General features: G+C 38.6%; 1 protein-coding gene and 1 pseudogene across 1 annotated transcript in view; both read right to left on the reverse strand.

Annotated features, from left to right (window-relative positions):
* LOC118984942 (cAMP-specific 3',5'-cyclic phosphodiesterase 4B-like) overlaps nt 1-17,933 on the reverse strand; it is a 113,067-nt gene that overhangs the window by 51,473 nt on the left and 43,661 nt on the right. The gene's annotated exons all lie outside the window — the stretch shown is intronic.
* LOC118985436 (keratin, type I cytoskeletal 18-like) lies at nt 3,672-4,978 on the reverse strand (annotated as a pseudogene).

A 17,933-nucleotide genomic window follows, 5' to 3' on the forward strand; every position in this document is an offset into this window, starting at 1 on the left:
CTCTAATAATCTTTCATGACTCTAAAGTAAACAGGGTAGGCGTGGCAACACCCTTAGGGTGGCATTTAGACATTATTTCTGATAATTTATGTAAATGATCTGATGTACTAAAGACTTTTATCCATTGGTGATTTGGAAGATGGATTAGTATATTGTAATTATTTTGCTGATTCTCTTAGTCTCAAAGACTTTTCCTAAGTAGTGCTAAGCACTCAGAGGGACATCTATTGATTTCTTTTAAATTATACCCCAAATATTCTCTGATTTTTAAGTAAGAAGTAAAAACTTAACACCTCTCTTCTTAAATTTTAGTTTAGTTTTGTTTTTTTGTGGTTTTTTTTGACCAGTGGCAACAGAGTGAATGGGTTAGTGGAAGATGACTGAAAAATAATATCCTTTGATAAAATAACTCTGAGCTCAATAAATAATAGAATTGTAGTTGTGAAGATTTCAGCTCAATAAGCAATAGAATGTGCTGTGTGAGCATTTCAGAACATGACGGGAAGACAAATATAACAGCTAAGAGCATAAGTATGTTGGTTGTGGAGAAATGGTGAGGTTGAGCAACCCTTTTACAGACTTCTTAGCCTCGCTCTGAAATTTATTCAGCTTGAAGCAGAATATAAATGCATAATGAATCAACTCTCTTGGGAAACAATTTTCTCTGTCTCTCTAGTCAAAAAATTCTTGGATATTTTAAACCTTTGCATGATACTGGAAAAAAAGGGTAAAGTAAGTGTTGAATGGAAAAATATCTAGTCTAAAATTAATCTTATGACATATGTGAGCTGTCTTGGTTCTCAAATCCTTTCCACAACCATAGTCATATTTTCAATGTTTCTGATGAAAGCAAAATTGAAGAGATAACTAAAGACTCTGATTGCCTTTATGAGATCATTTCCATGAGATGAAGAAAAAACAACTGGTGATAAGTTAAAATATAACTAAAGTTTTATTTTTCATACAGAAAAATTAAAATCTGCATTTTTCAAAGATGTGATTAAAGTAGGTAATAGCGTGGATCTGTTCCAGCACTCTGGTGACTAAAGCTTAAATAAATTAACACAAATATCGCCGCAGAGACTAGAAGCAGTGGATTTTATTCAGCTGTTGAGAGATGTGCACAAACAGTACAGCTCCCTCTCAGAAAAACAAGGTGGAGTTTTGACACTCTTGGATGCAATTTCTTCTCATTGGAAACTGACTGACATAAATGCCGTAATAATGATTGGTTACTACACATGGACTACAAATTCTTTCTGTGACATCTGTAAGCTCTCACACCCGGCGTACCCACAATGCATACACTAACACACACACACCAACTTGCCCTTTGATCCTTTCAGAAATGCTGTAACTAACATCAGTTCAAAATAATTATGTTTTTTTTACCCCAAATTTCTGAGACTAGTGCATCTGCCTAGAATCAGACTGGGTTTCCCATTCCCAAACCTGGACTTGCTCTTTGAACATCTGACCCTATTCCATTCCCCATCTCTGGTCCAGATTATCTGTATCTCACACGCTGACTCTTTGACAGATTGGTGCCCATTCACCTGATGAATCAGTGCCTAGAAGAGTCGGTCACACACCGGATGCTTGGCAAACATTTGTTCAATCACTAAACAAATAAATGAGTGTTCTGGGACTAACCCTAGCTGCTTGGAGGAGGGAGTAGCAATGGAAGGGGAATGTTAACCCAACTCTGTACATCACCCTTTAAACCCAGCCTAATTTTCACACTTTGTGAAGCCCCCTCCCCCCGCCTTAGCCACTAGGCAATGTTGTTCAAAACTTGCTTTGTTCCTTGTACATCCTTATACCATCACAATGTTTAACAATCTCTGTCTCCCACTGGAGAGCAGGGCTCCCAGAGCCTGAGACATAGGGGGATGCTCCACTACTGTTCAGTGAATGGGAGCAGTTAATAGAAATGCTTACACTTCATTAGAGGCAGCAGCAATCAGTGAAATGTCTGAGAAGTAGAATAAGTTTGGGCCAGAGGGAATACAGGCAGCCATCTGGAATGTTTAGAATTAAGAAGTTTCTATAAGGCAGAGGCTAACGATGTCAGATTTAGCACTGGGGACAAAGAGACTGAATACTAAGAAAAGAACAGGAAAGCAAGAACCATGATTCATATATTCACCTCTTTATCTCCAGGACCCAGCCCCGAATCAGAAATCTGTTAGCCACACATCAAACATTTATTAAATGACAACCCAGTGAGTGAACTGATGACTTTCATAATACCAGTGTCAGTGGGATTTGCTTTATCAGAATCAGAGGAGAAATAAGATTCTTACAAGGAACAGATGGTGAGGCCAAGTATGTATTCTCCCTCCCCACTATGCCTGAAAAATCAATAAATATGTGCTGGTTGACAGATTGACAACTGCTCCTTTTGATGTGTGTCTCTCTGTGTGAAAAGATGCTGACCACTCTGAACAATGACATAGGGCACAAAGAACAACTCCTAAGTAAAGGGGAGAACAAGTCGGATTAATGCTCTAGTCTAGTGCTTCCCAAGCACACGTAGGGCATGACGTGTAAAAGAAATTATGATCTCTATGTAATATACTAAGGTGAAAAGGCAAGGCTGCTTACAAGTGGAAGCTGGAAGTTCTAGTCCAGGAGATGAGATGTCTCAGCTACCCCAAGGGCTATAACAAGTTTATAATCCATTCTCATTAAACAAGCGGAAGCTTTGGTTTGGTATGAAGTTGGGAGATTGTCAATCTGTCAGACAGACCTTTTTTAAGCCTAAAACACAAATATGTTACAAAGTTAAAAAGAAAAAACTTTGCACTTATCTGCTATATTAGATTGCAAGGCAGCCATATATTTGAACAGAACTGTAATAATTTTTATTAGACATTCAGGATTCTAAAATCTGCTTTGGCCTTCCTTCACTTTGTACTATGAAGAACACTTCTTTGACAGTCTTATAGCCCATCCTCTGGTTCTTATACTCTCATTTAAACATCTTTTTTCCCCTCAATCAATTTCTAAAAAGTGTTTATTAAAGGATGTTTCAAGCGTATCCCACAGTAGAGAAAGAATACAATAATGAGCCTCAACTATCCAATTTAAAATATTAACTCAAAACTGATCGTCTTCCACCTATACCTCATTTTACTTCCTTGACTCTAGACATTATATTATTTTACCAGCAAATGTTTTATTTTACCTCTCTAAATGTTGGAGATTTTCAAATGTTTTTATTATAATGTTTTTCCATTCCCTGCCCTAACCTTTCCTCATCCAGGTCTCGGGACAACCTACTCACTCAGAGAAGGTTTGTACCTGCCGAATAGCCATACTCTACACCCAGTCAGTGGTCATCACCCTTCAACCGGGTAACTTACTCCTCCTGTACCGACAGTAATGAGGACTGGAGCGACGTGTCAGGAGTGTTTCTCTAAAGAGTATCTATCTACACAGAAATAAGAAAAGTGGAGGACTTTCCTCTCATCAGAATTATAAAACAACGGCCAATCAACTTGACTACCTTAATTCAATGTGATACATAATGTTTTTCTAAAACTAAGACATCCACATTGAGTATACTAGAAGAAAGTTACATTTGTGTGATTTATTTATTTATCATCTTTCAGTGAACTTTTTATTGGCCTCCGTCCCTGCCAGGGGTTTCCCCACTTCTGCTGCCTTTAACACCTCAAAACTGTGGTGTCATTGACCTCAGCCCTCACTCTGCCGTCCACAGTCCTGCAGGTTGTGGTCTTCTGGATGGTTTGTAAGGAGGGGCTCTTGTCCAGGTCCTCCCCTTCCTCCAGTAGGCTATGGTAGGTGGCAGTCTCAGCCTCCCACTTGACCTTGATGCTCAGCAGGGCCTCATACTCCTGAGTCTGGCACTGCCCCTCTGCCTGGGTCTGGGCCAGCTCTAACTGCAGGTACAGCAGGATCTCATCAAACTGTCCTGTCTGAATGGCACACCGCATCTCCACCTCCCTCACACTGTTCTCTAAACTGACTTCAGATTCCTCACGATTCCAGTCGATCTCCAATGGCTGTAACATACACCCCAGCTCTGTGAGTGTTGTATCAGCAGCACCTATATCCGCGGTCTTCGAAGTGACCACTGTGGTGCTCTCTTCAATCTGATGGGACCAGTACCTGTCCAGTTACTCTCAGTTCATCTGAGCCAGCTCATCATACTGGGCCCAGATGTCTGCCATGATTTTGCCAAGGTCCTGAGATTTGGGGGCATCCAACCCCACAGTCAACCCAGAATTCACAATCTGGTTTTGTAAACCATTTACTTCCTCCTGTACTTCTTCTTCATGAAGAGCAGCTCCTCCTTGAGAGCCGCCATCTCTGCCTCCAGGTGCAGCTGAGTGATACTGGTGACATCAATGACCTTCCAGAGCCCATTGATGTCATTCTCCACAGACTGGCACATGGCTAGCTCCATCTCATACTTGACTCTGAAGTCATCAGCAGCAGGATGGGCACTGTCTTGCAAAATGATGTGGGCATTGTCCACAGAATTTGCAAAGATCTGGGCCCTCAGGTCCTCGATGGTCTTGAAATAATGCCCCCGTTTCTGACCTGGGGTCCCTTCTTCTCTAAGTGTTCCTGGATTTTGATCTCCAGTCTCTGATTTTTGTCAGCCTACAGGCTTCTCACCCTCTCCAGGTAGGAAGCCAGGCAGTCATTCAGACATTGCAAAGTCTCCTTATCACTCTGTATGCCTCCTATGCCCACCAGACCCCCAGCCATCCCTGCAGCCAGGCCCCCAGATCCCCAGCTGCCCCACGTGCTGGTGGAGCAGGACACAGAGATCCAGGAGCTAGAGTCCCCTGGTACCTGAACAGACACTGTCCATGCTGCTGGTTGACAGGACTCGGTAGCTGAGCTACTGCATGGAGCCCAGGGTCCGGTAGCTTGTGGAGAAGGTGGAGTGTGTGCCGAAGCTCATGTTGTTTAGGAAGGAAGGTGAAAAGCCAAGACTCAGGTTGAAGCTGCCACATTACCTATTTATGCCTGTTATTACTGACATAATTATTATTGTTTCCAGAAAGCTTTGACCACCAATTATTATTATTTTCTTTTTTCAAGAGGAAACTCATTTTTCTGATGATCAGTTTGTCACTTTATGGGACAAGTAACGTATTAGTAATCCAAAATGCAATAAAAATGTCAATGCTTCTAAATGCTTTTAAAATATTGCTTATGAAAATATTCGTTGCATTGCAAAAAGAAAAAAGACAGAAAGCAACATAACAATTTGTGATATATAATCCATCCCATAGCCCAGAACATTCACATGTAAGGTACATATTCTTTTATATTTGATATCCTTGTACCAGTGTATGATGATTCAATTCTCCCAACTATTAATTCAAACTAAGGCAAAAATTCTGCATAATTATTGTGAAGTCAATTGACCTTCAGTTTGTTCCAATGCAAATGTAAACTCAATATAAAGAGGGGATCCAGATAATTAAGAATATTTTATGCCACTTACTTTTACCATCAAACGGAAAATCTAAACATTCTCATTGCACTCATGGCTAACAAAAATTAAGTTCTCAAAGATTCAGATTGCTATAGATGCCAGTTGGAGAAATACTGGGCATAGAGGGAGACATACAAGTGGCTGAGGTAGAATACATGGAGGCCAAAATGTGGCAGTACAGTAACAATAAAATTCAAACAGCTCCAGAGAAAACTAAGAATTCATACAGTACCAACAGCAAACATCTCTAAAATGAAAGCAAAAACCTCCTTTTTCCATCTCTCTCCATGGTGGTTGAGTGCAGAATGGAAATTGTTAAGTAACGGAAGTGAGGCTGAAGAGAACAAAGAGAAGGGAACATGTACAAAATCCTTTGTAAAGTTGTTGCATCAGCCCAGAGACATCACATGTAAACTTAAACTGTTAGTGGACATCATAAGATCCAGAAGTCTGTTCACTTTCCTGGAGGATGAACTGGTACCTTTTTTCTAGCAGTCACTCTGCAATTCTAAGGGACCCCAATTAAAACATCATGATATAGGAACATAGATTATCTTCACAAATGGTCCAGATCAGAACTCAGAATTAGAATTTAACTGCATCTCCTGTCTATTTACCCTGGTAACAGGTTGTTTGGCAAAAAAAAAAAACAAAAAACAAAAAAAAATGGACAGAAGGAATGGTCCTTCTCCATTCTGTGGTAAATTCTCTGTCCCTCAGTTAATGAAATTGCTAAGCTTTTAAAATGTCCAAACCTAATATCTAATTTGCTAAGCAGGTGATATAAGCATAAAAGAAAAGAATGCTGTATGCAAGCTGGCAAAAGGCCACATGTTTCTAACAGAGAGGATGAAAAACTATAAAATTAAGCCTAAATGTTACAATGCTTTTAGACTTTTAATTCTGTATACAACATTAATTAACACAGTCACACTTATCCAACATAATGAAGTGTTTCCAAGCAAATGCAATCCCCAATATGCCATTAAGCTATATTGCAACAATGTTTAGAACTTGCAGCTGGATAGCCCTCACAGCTGCTTTGAACTTGGGTATACTTTTTCATATAAAAAGATTACAAAGCACATAGGCACAATGATACAGGAATTACCATTCAGCTTCATGTGGATAAAGTGGGCTTTTCTGAGTTGGCCTGTGCACCTAACCACCATTTACAATAAGGAGCTGGCAAGTCATAAACACTGATTATATGAATTCAAATGTTCACAGCTAAACTGAATTCATTTTTAACATTTTCAAAGATGTTATTGGTGACTACAATGAGTTTCCCTGAAACTTAAATTAATGTTGCCATCTGAGAATGAAACCTTCAGAATGAAACCACAAATGATAAAATCAGTACTCAGTACAAATAGCCCTCTCCAAAAGCTGTATCTGAGTCTATTGGGGGACTTTCAAAACCAAGCAAAATAACTAACGTGCAAGGCCAGAAAAATGAGCCTGAATACAAAAGAAAGCTCTGCCCTAGTCATGGGGGTTATGCAACCTGCCTGCAGAAAGGAGATGTGGTAGCAGGTTGGTGCGTGTGAAGCACAGATCGAGAACCTCCAAGGCTTTGGTACAACACTGTCAAGGGCAAAGTACGGAAGGTACAAGAATCTGGTCACTGTGATAATTGATTTAAATACGCATTTATTCCACAAACATCTCTGAAGTGTATACAATGTTGTCAGTGGTGTTTTAGGCCACAAGGATAGTCTAGTGATTAAAACACGCAAAAGTTACATTCTGGGGGGGATAGAAAGAAAATAAACAAAATAAACGGAAAGATATTTAACTATGCGGGAGGATGGCCAATCATACTGCAAAAAAAAAAAAAACAGACAAAGAGAAAAGAGAGGAGAGGTGGGGTATAATTTTCATTAGGTTGATCAGGAAAGACCTAATAGAGAAGGTGACTTTGACTAAAAACCTGCTGATGGTGAGAGAAACAATGTAGATGCCTGATGCTCAAAATGAAAAACAAAGAGAGCAGAGATGCTAAGGCCCTGGGACAGAAACATGCCCGAAGAGTTTGATAGGAAGTTCACCATAGGTCCAAGATGCATAATACGACAGTGGAAAAGAAGCCCCTGAAGCAAGTCTGTGCAGGGCTGCATAAGGGATTGGCTTGTACTCCGGGTGAGACGGAAAACCATCGCAGAGGGTTAATAAGGGATGACTTGTATTTTAACAGCATTATTTTAGGCACTATTTCAACATTAAACTGGAGGAAGAAGTGTGTACAGGCTGTAAAGGATGAAACAGAGAAAACAGGTGGAGAGCTACAATAGTCCTAGCACAAAATAATGGTGACAAGTACCATTAATGGTGACAAACATGGTGGCAATGGAAATGGTGACAAGACATTAAACTATTTTGGTGGTAGAATTGACATAATTTCCTCAAAGACTGGGTAGCAACAAAAGGGGACACATCATCGGTAACTCCCAAATAATTGGCATGATTTACCAGCAAGGTGGGACTGCATTTAACTGAGGTGGGCAGTCTGCGAGGACTGTGTTTGAGAGACTGACAGTACTCCCAGGGCATTCCTGTGGCTGAGGCAAGCACTCTAAGAATATCCCTGTCTCTCGGTACATCAGGAAAGATTTCAATCAGTATTGCTGCAACCCACCCTTAAGTACTAGGGAAAGGGTATCCTCAATAGCAAATAGGAGTCTCTCAGCCGTAAGAAAGATCACCTTCTATCATGGTGAAGAGTTGTTCCACTTACTGGTGGCTTGAGACATCTGTAATCCTTCTCATATTTGTATCTCTCTATATAACAGGTCATGCTATTTTCTGGTTGCTTATTTTTAAGTATTTCTGTTTATCACTAGCTTTTGGCAATTTAATTATGATATATGTGGTTTTTCTTGTGTTTATCCTATATCAATTAAATAAACTGAGTTCATTATTAAAATCTTAACAACAATAATTCCAAGTTCAGATGGCTTTGTTGAAGAATTCTATCAACTATTAAAAAATATACAATACCAATGTTACAAAAACTCTTTTAGATATTTGAAGATGAAAAGGCACTCCCCAATATATTTTTAAAGGCCAGCATAACCCAGATACTTAGCCACAGAAAGTAAAAACAAGAAAAGGAGAAATCAATATTCTTCATAAATATAGATACAAAAAAACTCAAGAAATTTTTTAAAATAAAATCCAGCGATATACAAATAGTGGTGCTGATGCCACCATAACCAAGAAGGATTTATCCCAGGAATGCAAGGCTGTTTCACATTAAAAAGTCAATCAGAGTAATTCAACATATTAATACAGTAAAATACATATTATCATTTCAAAATATGCAAAAATTTTCTGGATTAAAGAATATTTTAAAACTCTCAGAAAACTAGCAGTAGAAGGCATTTGTGATAGCTATATCATCATGCTTAATGATAAGATAATACATGTTTTCCCCCTAATATTGAGTATGAAAGGTAAGGAGTCCAATCTTACTGCTTGCTTCTCTACAATGAATAGCAGTAATATTAGCCATTGTAGAACTTGAAAATAGGAAACAAAGAGCACAAAAACAAAAAAGAAAAACAAAACCCTAAATTCCTAAATCATTTTTTTAAAGATTCTAGAATAAATAAATTTATCAAGGTCTTATTTAATGTGAACAAGTTTACTTAAAAATCAAGTTCATTTCTATATACTAGCAACAAAGAATTGGAAGATAAAACTTTAAATACCATGTAAAATAGCACCCAAAACCATGAATTGCTTCTGAACAAATTTAACAATGTATGTGTAGACTGCCAATAGATGCATGAAAAGATGCTCAATGTCACTAAATCAAGTTAAGTGCAATTTAAAACCACTGTGAGATAGCACCTCACACCTGTCAGAATGGCCATCATCAATAAATCCACAAATGAGTTGGCAAGGGTGTAGAGAAAGGAGAACCCTTGTGCACCATTGGTGGGAGTGCAAATTGGTGCAGCCACTGTGGGAAACAGTATTTAGGTTCCTCAAAAAAATTAAGTTAAAACAAAAAATTATAGCCAAGCAATTCTATTTCTGGGTTTTTATCCAAAGAAATCCAAAATAATAATTTGAAAAGATGTGTGTTCACTACAGCATTATGTACCATAGTCAAGATATAAAAGCAACCTAAGTGTCCATCAAAAGCCAAGTAGACAAATGAATAAAGAAGATGTTAGATATATATTTGTATATATAATATATTTTTATATATATGAAATTACTTGACCATAAAAAAGAATGAAATCTTACTATTTGCAACAACATGGATGGACCTACAGGGAATTATGCTAAGTAAAATAAGTCAGACAGAAAAAGACAAATACCATATGATTTCACTTATATATCTAAAACACAAAATAAATGAACAAACAAAACAGAAATAGACTCATAGATAGAATGCACTGAGGGTTGTCAGGTGGGAGGGGGTTGGGGAGATGGATGAAAAAGGTGAAGGGATTAAGAAGTACAAATTGGTAGTTACAGAGTAGTCTCAGGGATGTAAAGTACAGCATGGGGAAGTCAATAATACTGTAAAACTATGTATGGTGCCAGGTGGGTATTAGAATTATCAGGGCATCGCTTCATAAACTATGTGATTGTCTGACCACTATGCTGTATACACAAAACTGATATAAAATAATATTGAACATTGTTGTCATTGAAAATAAAAGTTTTTAAAGACATACAAGTGGCCAATAAGCAAATAAAAAGGTTATCAACATCATTTGCCATCCTGAAAATGTTCATTAAAATTTTTAAAAAATATGTCCCCAAATCTACCATACCAAATTCACTGCAATCACTAAAGGTCACAAGGCTGGCAATACCAAGTGGTAGTGATAATGTGGAGCCAATGAAACTCTCATACTTTTCTGGCTGGTAGGCATGTAAACAGTACAACCACTTTGGAAAACAGTCTGGAAGTTTCTACATAGTCAAACTTACAGCAGTAACATACTCAGCGCTTCCAGTCCTACGTATTGGCCAAGTGCGCCAGTTTTCACTTTATTGACTCCAAGCCCCATGTCCACCTTTCATTGCCCGGTCTGTGAGAGCAGAGCTAAATCCTGTCAATATTTCTCCTTTTCCAGATGGTACAATGTTAAGCTTTGCAGTAGAGGGTTCTGGAGACATTGGGTTTTGAAAAGTTCATTTAGCTTTTTCCATATGATGGCTGTCATAGTGTTTAGTTGCCTTTAACTTCATTCAATTTTGTTAGCTTGTATTGTGACAGCTGTCATATCAGCATGCATTTTTTAAATACATATCAGAATTGCTGAATTTTTGTGCCACCACTGTAATATTGAGAATGGAAGAAGCTATGCAACATTTTCAGTATATTACGCTTTATTATTTCCAGAAAGGTAAAAATAGAACTGAAATGCAAAAAAAGAAAGAAAGATTTGTTCAGTGTGTGGAGAAGGTGCTGTGACTGATCAAACATGTCAAAAAGTAGTTTGTGAAGTTTCTTGGTACTATTGACATTTTAGCCAAGTAATCCTTTGCTGCGGGGCTGTCTTATATGCCCTGGAAGATGTTTAGCAGCACCCCTGGCCTCTACCCACTAGATGTCAATAGAAGGAGACAGGCAACAAACTCAAAATATCCAAATCCATAAAGTTATTGGTGAACCTGAAAAAGGTCTCTTTTATTTTATGGAAAAAAACCAAATGGACTTTTTAGCCATCTCAGTACAAGGGAGAAGAAAGGGGTTTCTCTTTCTGGTTCTGGCGCACTACTCACATCAGGCTCCTACGGGGCACATATTTTCCTTCCTGAAGTGCCGAGTGACTGAAAGCATCTGGCACTTCCCTGAGGGCAGCTTCACTGGCACTCCATCAGGCAGCTTTGTGGTGAAATGCCACTGTCAGGGCCCTTCGCTGAGCCAGCTCAGGGAAAGACAAATACCACATGATCTCACTTACAGGTGGAATCTAACAAACAAAATAAACTGAGGAGCAAAATAGAAACAGAGGCACAGATACCTGGAACGGACTGGCAGCTGTCAGCGGGGAGTGGGGAGGGGGAACTGGATGAAAGAAGGTGAAGGGATTAGTCAAAGAATAGTATGGGCAACCCATAGACACAGACAGCAGTGCGGTGATGGCCAGAGGGAAAGGCAGATGGGGTACAGTGGGTGGGGGGTGGCAAGCAAAGTGGAGGATGAGGCCACCGGTAAAAATATCAACAATAAAACTGAAGTAAAAATAATTATATTAATTTCCTATTTATAATTCCTGCTAGTGAATGATTTTAATATTTTTCAATTAAACTTTCCCTCTTCAAACTACTGTGTGGTTTCTATTTCTTGACTGCGCCCTAGCTAATGTACCAAGAGAAAAGAAAAGTTAGTCCACAAAAAGACTCATACATAAATATTAGGAGTAGCTTCACTCATAATAGCTGAAAGCTAGAAGCAACTCAAATATTCATCAGCAGGTGAATGAATGATTTGTAATGTATCATGGTAATAAAATATTGTCAACAATAAAAATGAATGGACATACAGAGGTGTGAAACAACATCAGTGAATCTCGGAAACATTTTTTGAACAGGAGAACCACCCACAAAAGAGAATATACTATATGATTCCACTCATTCAAAAAAGCTTTAGAAAGGAAATTTAATCTATAGTGAGAGAAAGCATAGCAGTGGCTGCCTGAGCCTAGGAGGAGGGCATGGGGAGTGGCTGAAACTTGGCACAAGGGGGGTGGGGATAACGGGAAGCTCTTCGCGTTGATTGGAGTTGGTGTTTCACAGTTGTACCCAATTGTCAAAATTCTTCACAGTGTACTTTGTGAATGGGTCCATTTACTGTTAAAAACGATGCCTATAATTAACTTTAAAATGAATGAATCACAAAAAGTGATGAACACATTAGTCTCTGTTCATTTTATTTTGATGAGGTGGTACCCCTGACATTCCTCAGCTCTTCATTCTATTGACCAAGCTAAGTATCCAGATGATCAAAGCTAAGGACTTGCTCGTGAATGATGACGCTACACTAAAGAGGCTCCACATTTCGGACTTGCCCTGGACACTCTCTCCTCCTGAGTTCTCTATGCGCTGCAATTACATGAAAGTGGGAGTGACAATAAACAAGGAGCAGGAGACGCAGCTGTGCTGATCGTGTGCCGGGGGCTGAGAACTAAAGAGCAGCATGGTCGCTCAGCACAGTCACTCAGCAAGTCCCACACTTCAGAGATGTCCATTCTGCTGCAGCCGACATTCACTGAGAGACACGCAGGAAGGAAGGAGGCTAAGCAAAAGGCTCATGATTGACAAAATGATAGCTTGTAAACAAAAATCATAAGGATACTCCTCTCCTGGTTCATACCATTTAAAGGCTTCAAACCCCTTCCTAAATCAAATTAACTTGAAGTTCTTCAACCTAGTATTCAAGGCCATTCATACTATGTCCCAATTTTTTCTTCTTTCTGCAATTTACCTGCCTAGGCCACAGCAAAAATGGACTTTTTCTTGATGTCCAAACCCGTCCTATAATTTTTCACCTTACTTTTTATTTTAGTTTCTCTATCTAAAATTCCCACAATCTTTCCCCATATCCACCTGATTGAAATATAATTTAACAAATATTTAAATAGTCAACCAAGTGTCCCAAAGCCTGTCAGTCCCTACAAGCTTCAGGGAGCGCAGAGGTGTTGGGGAGAGGCCAGCCCCTCCTCTCCCTGTGCTTTTCTCTTGCACTCAGTGGGCGAGGCTCCAAGAAACTCCTTCAGAGACACTGGAAAGTCCCGACATCCACCCTGGCTAAAGGCTTCCTATGGACAAAGAACCGCAGGCCTGTGCTAGTGCTGTCCTGAAGTTGAGCAATGAGGAATAATATAACCTTTAAAGTTGCAGGGATGTGTGACCCTTTTCTGAAAGACTTCTGCAAATGAAAAGCTCACGGAAGTGCCCTACCGTCATGGCTTGGAGACTATGGTACAGTGTACTCTGAAGAACAAAAGAGAAACTGTGTTCCTTATTCTCGCCTCTCAGAAGGCACTGGAGAGGACCTTGAAAGCTCTCATGAATGGAACACCCATCCAAAGAAGGGAGATACAGAATTGAAGAAAGATCTGACTTCCCCCAAATGAAGGGGTCCTTGGAAATAAAGGGCACAAGCACAAATCTGACCACTATCCAAAAAAGATCATCCATGGCTCCAATGTGGATATCACTCCACATTAACAAAAGCCACCCAGACCAACAGAACTGTGATAAATGACACAGACGGCAGAGGTGCCTTCCAGCATAACCAATATGAAACCAGCTATACAAGGTCTCTGCTTCCTTATTCCTTCATTCAGCCCACCCTTCCCCAACAAAAAGAGTACAATCTCAAAGAATAAAGCAAGAAGGTATCTCCGAGTCGAGCCAGACCTCTTCCTTACAATAAACTCAAGAGTCCAGCTCTGTTCCACACTACAGGAGAGAGCCTTGGCTCAGGCATGAGGGTGAAGTTTTCAACCACACTAAACTATGCTCACTGAAAATGATTAGAAAGCTATAGAAACTATCCAGCTATTTAGGAAGGCTACCAGGAGAGTCTTATAGCAAAATTAACAGTTTAGACTTGGAAAAAATGAAATAAATTTATACTTACACTGCAATGGATATATATTTCTCAACAAATCATTTATAGTTGTTTACAACTGTGAAAATAGGTATGTCATGTAAGCTTACTTCTGAAAAAAGATGTTACATTGGATACTGAGATATTACCAAAGAAGGAGAAATTATCTGCAATCTATTTGTCTGCAATTGTCTGCAATCTAAACAATGTCATGTCATAGAAACCTAAAGCACAGAGATGATGGGTGGAAAGGCCCCTTGGAAAGACATAACTGAGTGGAACTGTACCCTGTAGTTGCAAATTTAACAGCTGGGCTGTCTAGGCTGATGGTTATCACCACATATCAAACTGTAGCCCACTGAGCTAATAAAAAACTTCCATAAAGCTACTCCTAAACAGAGCTGTTTTAAAAATCACTTTCATCTTACAATTCCTTAATAAGTGTATAATAAAAACAATGGGTCCATCAGCTACTTATGATTTCTGGAAAACTGTCCAACTGGTCACACCATCCTACTTTTGAGCCAAGGACCAGAAGAGAATGTCCCACATCCTTCCCCTGCTCCTTTTCATCTGCTCTTTGTAGTTGCTGCTCTTTCACATGATATGGGTGGAGAAATAAACTACATATTGATCACTAAACAGTACTGGAAGAAAACTCCTGTAATAAAAGGGATTATGGAAAACCCAAATTACTTTTTTTGTTTGCATTTTTTAAAATTTCAAATGCAACACAATATGAGCTTGTAAATCTTTTTGACTGCCAAGTTAATAATGAATAAACCCAGCTAACTGAAAAGCTTCCATTTGTCTAGAACACCATGGTCTCTAAGATTCCAACTTTGAAAACAAAAGTCTTCAATAATGTTAGACCCATCATTGAGGCAATACCATATTCCCAAGTACACTACCAAGTATACTTCTTCAAAAAAGTATTTAACAAATACTGTATGATTTCACTGATGTGTGAAATCTAAAAAAACAAATATAAGTGACCAAACAAAACAAAAACAAACTCATAGAAATACAGAACAAATGGATAGACATACAGAACAATCTCACTCACCAGGGGTGAGTGGGATTGACAGGCAGGACAAAAAAGGGAAAGAGACTAAGAAATAGACATTGGTAATCACAAAACAGTCATGGAGATGTACAGCATGGAGAACATAGTCAATAATATTGTAATTGCTATGTATGGTGTCTAGATTTATTAGGTGATCACTGCATAAGTTATGTAAATATCTAGTCACCATGTTGTGTGCATCTGAAACTGTCATGATACTGCATGTGAACAGTGATTGAAAAATAAAAAGTCACATTTAAAAAAATATTTGTGGTAAGACCATCTAGATAAATTTTAGGCTGCCTGAAAGCATAAAAAAATATTTTATTTCTCAATTTTGTTAACCCCTATAACACCTCTATAGCACCAGAACAATCATTAGTATCCAATAAATGCTCTTTTGCTGTTGACTGTTTCTGCTGCCTTTCCCACACAATGTATGCCCATATTTATAAAGCAACTTATGATCTCCAAATGTCACATACTTCAGATATATCAAGTAGTATGATTATATTTGAAGACATGTGGATAAAAATGTTTGAGATAAATGTGGTTAGTTGGTACTTTTCTTCCCTTGAGATCAATAGCAAAATGAAAACCAGAAGAAAACAACCTAACTACCTGAAACTTTTTAAAAAATCTAACTACACCATACACTCTTTTCAGCTTTATATAGCAATTTATATACCGGAATTGTCTGTAATTGTCTTACTCTCACTTATGTCACATTCTAGAAACGAGCAAATAATAGTCAGTTTCACCAAGCAAGCATATGTAGAGACATGCCATTTTTAAAATAATTATATTTAACTGAAAGGAAATTTTAAATTACAGCTTCAAAAAACATATTGTTATTCTTTAAAAAATGGAAGAACGATTTGATACAAAATTTATTTGCAAATATAAGAAAAAAGCAAACTTGAAAAAAATATTTTCAACATCTATTGATTAAAAATTAGCCCAACAAAATGATTAAATGCATGCATTTTCTTATGAACTTTTAGCCTTATTTTTCAGATGAAGAAACTCAAGTTTAGATATACTAATGAATATGCCCCAAGTTTCATAACAAGTGAAATAACTGAGTTTAAATTATATCTCATTTTTTACTGTTAACATGGGGTGCCTCTTGTACCTCCCAATGGTTTTAATAGTGGAGAATTTTTACAGTCTCTTTTCTTTTAAATTGAATTTATGGAGGTGACATTGATTAATAAGATTATATAGGTTTCAAGTGTACAATTGATACATCATGGTCTCTCTTAATAACTATAACGAGGGAAGGAAAGGACAAGTTTTCCTCATAGAAATGAGAGTACCTTGCCTGCAAAAAGTGACACCAAATAATGGAGAAGCAAGCAAATAAATTTTTTAATATATTTTATTGATTATACCATTACAGTTGTTCTATTCCTCCCTTCATTCCCCTCCACCCTGCACACCCCCTCCCCCACCACTCCCCCCCTTTAGTTTATGACCACGTGTCTCAAGTTCTTTAGATTCTATATTTCCCCTACTATTCTTGCCCTCCCCCTGTCTATTTTCTACCTACTGTCTATACTGTTTTCTGTACCTTCTCCCCCCTTCTCCTCCTCCCACTCCCCTGTTGCTAACCCTCCATGTGTTTTTCATTTCTATGGTTCCACTCCTGACATAGCTGTCCTCTTGGTTTGCGTTTGTTTTAGGTGTGGTTGTTAATAACTCTGAGTTTGCTGTCCTTTCACTGTTCATATTTTTCATCTTCTTTTTCTTATATAAGTCCCTTTAACATTTCATATAATAAGGGCTTGGTGATGATGAACTCCTTGAATTTGACCTTATCTGAGAAGCACTTTATCTGCCCTTCCATTCTAAATGAAAGCTTTGCTGGATAAAGCAATCTTGGATGTAGGTCTTTGGATTTCATGACTTGGAATACTTCTTTCCAGCCCCTCCTTGCCTGTAAGGTCTCTTTTGAGAAATCCACTGACAGTTTAAATGATCATTCTTAGGGATTTTCCTGGGAGTTTCCTGAGAGGTCTGAGAATGTGTCTAGTGTGTAGGAAGCTGAGGCTTTGCAGTCTCACTGTTTCTGGCAACTGTGCCTTTGATATCACTTTGGACATCAACTGTTCTCTTCATAATCTCTCAGTGTCCCCCAGGGACTCAGAATAAATCCATTAATTCCTTAGCACACCAGATAAGATCTTTTTTTTAAGTATGGCCTTTAATTTTTTTTTATCTTTAGAGGGGAAGGGAAAAAGAGAGGGAGAGAAATATCAATGTATGGTTGCCTCTCGTGAGTCCCCTGCTGGGAACTGGCCTGCAACCCAGGCATGTGCCCTGACTGGGAATCGAACCACAATCCTCTGGTTCATAGACCTGAGCTCAATCCACTGAGCTACACCAGCCAGGGCCAGGTAAGATCTTTTAAGAAATGTCCTCCATCTAAATCTCCATTCTCATCTCTCTCCTCTCTGTTATCCATATACACATCAGGGATCGAATAATTTCCCCAACAATTACGTACTTTCAAACATCCATGTCTATACACTTACAATGTTTTCTGTCTAGAACCCCTTTCTCTGCCACTCATTTTCTGAAGATGTCAGTGTCTTCCTGTGTGAAGCCTTCTTGGATGCACCTCTCACACTTTTCATACAAGAGTATTATCATGTGATACCATACTCTCTCTCTCTCTCTCTTTTCTCTCTCTCTCTCTCTCACACACACACACACACACCCCTTTTGACTATGATCTCTTTGAGGTATTCTTCTCTGCTTGTATGCTCAGTATTTTGTACAATGCTTGGCATGGA

Source organism: Sturnira hondurensis, unplaced genomic scaffold (assembly GCF_014824575.4).
Source record: "Sturnira hondurensis isolate 20B ecotype Veracruz unplaced genomic scaffold, ASM1482457v3 Scaffold0000648, whole genome shotgun sequence".
Classification (NCBI taxonomy): Eukaryota; Metazoa; Chordata; class Mammalia; order Chiroptera; family Phyllostomidae; genus Sturnira; species Sturnira hondurensis.